Source organism: Lycium ferocissimum, chromosome 6 (genome assembly GCF_029784015.1).
Source record: "Lycium ferocissimum isolate CSIRO_LF1 chromosome 6, AGI_CSIRO_Lferr_CH_V1, whole genome shotgun sequence".
NCBI classification, from domain to species: Eukaryota; Viridiplantae; Streptophyta; class Magnoliopsida; order Solanales; family Solanaceae; genus Lycium; species Lycium ferocissimum.
The window spans coordinates 28,550,881-28,553,530 of record NC_081347.1 but is presented as its reverse complement, the minus strand read 5'-3'; positions in this window follow the sequence as shown (position 1 = coordinate 28,553,530).

Here is a 2,650-nt window from a genome sequence, read left to right as displayed (position 1 = left end):
ACTTCAAAAGTCCCTAACTTTTGATACAGTCGAATGCCCCAAAACATGTTGGGGGAAACTTTAAGGCATAACTTTCCCTAATTATCGTAGCGGGCCGGGGGGGCCGCACCCCTTTTGGGGGGCCCCGGCTTTTTTCGCCTTTAAAGGTCTTTAAAACTTATTTTTTTCCCCTTTGACTTTCCCCTATGGGCTTTTATTTGGGTTTTAAAGAGTTTGAATATGATTTTTTGCATATGGGTTTCTCACCACTCGCCGTGCATGGTCACCCCGTTCCCATCCCGGCCGGACCGGCGCGTTATGATATCTTCGGGGGATTTGGGGTTACGGTTTACCCACTCCTCTCCGAGGGGGTTTTTTTACCCGTGTTATGGCGTTATGGTTTGGGTATGAGTGTTACGGGGGTCTTGGGGGTTTGGGGGTGGGGCCCCCACGGGGGACCCCTTTGAGCCTTTGCAGATTTGCATTTTATCTAAATATTTTGATATTTTGCATATTATACCCACTTTTGTACTTTGCCATCAGCCCCGATTTTGCTTTTCATACTCGTATTCGACCCACCCCCCCTTCCCGGGGCCGCCCGCCCGCGTCGACGTTCCCGGGGGGAGGATCCACCCGCGGGGGATTTCCCGTTTTTGGGGCGCTCCTTTTCCAGCCTATATTTGGAATATTTTCTGCATATGACATATTTATTCGGGGCGACGGGGTCCCCCCAAAGATTTTGTTACTGTGGGGTCGGGGAAGTTTGTGGGACGGCCCCCGCGGGTTTTTATGGGCTCCCCCCCCCGGGCCGGGCTTTTTTTATATTCAGATTCGTCGTTATGTCATATGTTTGCTACTTTACTCGAAATTTTTTTATGTATGATTATGCGTGGATATAACAAGGCGCAGTGTCCAAATGGACATTAGTCACGCTACGGGGGTTGGGCGTGACAAAAGGGGCAGGCCGGGACAGAGGGGAAAAAAAAAAAGAAGACAAGCCTATGTTTCTTCTGTCCAAAAAGTCAAAGAAAAGAATGGTCCCCAAAACCGATAGCTACCAATCACCTCCCCAAATAACTACACAAACACCTCTCCCCTATAGAATGTGTGCAGGAAAACCCCGGGAACTCCCCCAACCCAAACTATCAAAACTAGAATTGAGCAACCCAACCCCCCGACCAAAATCGAATGCCGACCTAATAACCAAGATCCACAAAATCAAACTTTCCCGAACAAGCCTCCACCGGCAAACTATGAAATGCCTCAAAGAAAACCTACGAGAGCATCCACTCCTATGCCGGAATCAAGGACAAGCCTATTTGCCAAACTAAGGGATGCCGGCCGAACAAGTGCCATCCCACCAAAACCTGCTAACCCCACTAATCGATGATACAGGCCGGATCTCAATTGCACCTATCTCTCCAATCAAGCCGGCCATGCCACTGAATATTGCATAAACCTGAGACACAGGTTACAGGACATGATTGACAATCGAGAGCTCGTTTTAGAACCAACACTACCAAATGTAGACACAAATCTGCTCCCAAAGCATAGGGAGAATCAAATTCACATGATAGAGAGAGGTGATGAGTAGGAAGAGAGCCCAGCTAAAATTGATTCAGATATGGAAGGGTTAGAGAGCACCGTCACCTCATTGTCACTACAACAGGGAAAAGAAGTGATAGACCCTTTGATAAAGGGATCCGAGATATCTGCCCTAATTGAAAGAGAGCCTTTGTGCTCGGTACTTCCTCAACTATGGCTCGAATTCACAACGAGCCCTTCATACTCGAACATCGGGATCATTAAGAATGATCCCTTTGTGATCAAACCACCACACTAAATGATGATCAGAAAGTAAAGTAATATCGTTATGGTTCGGGTATGACTCAGGGCGAAGGTGTTACGCCTCTAGAAGATCTACCGAAGCACCTCATCGCGAAAACCCTCGAAAAACCCATACGAGGTGAAGCAGAACTTCGGAGGCAAAAATCGGTTTAAAGGGTTATTTGATCGTTAAGCACCTTCACAAAACTCCGAAGGATATCGAATGTCACTATTACTCGTTCATCCCAACACCGTTTAGCCTTGATGAAACCCCGGATCAAGTCCAAGTACCACCGGCACCATGAACGAAATATTGGCCGAAATTTTGGGTTATGTTGTGCGGGCTCATAGGGCGTCATTCTTCGATGATGAATTACCAAGGGAGGGGAAGTCCCACAATAAAGCCCTGCACATAACAGTCAAATGCCATGACAAGATTATTCCACAAGTACTGATTGATGGGGGAGCTGGGCTGAATGTATGCCCTGTGACGACTCTGAAGCAGGTTAGATGCTATATTGGTAAAATCTGCCAGAGTCGGACCAACGTAAAGGCTTATGATGGTAAAACTAGTGACCCGATTGGGGAAATAGATTTACACATACAAATGGGCCCTGCAGAGTTCGTGGTGAAATATGTCATTATGGACATCCAAACAAGCTATAACCTGTTATTGGGATGACCTTGGCTGCACGCCGCTGGAGTTTTAGCATCTTCGTTACACAATCTCTCAAGTTCATATGGGATGGTCGAAGTCGTAGTCGTGAAGTCGTAATTACGGAAGGAAGTGTCCACAATTATCCGGATAACTCTGTGCCGGTCATAGAAAAGATCACAACGTGTT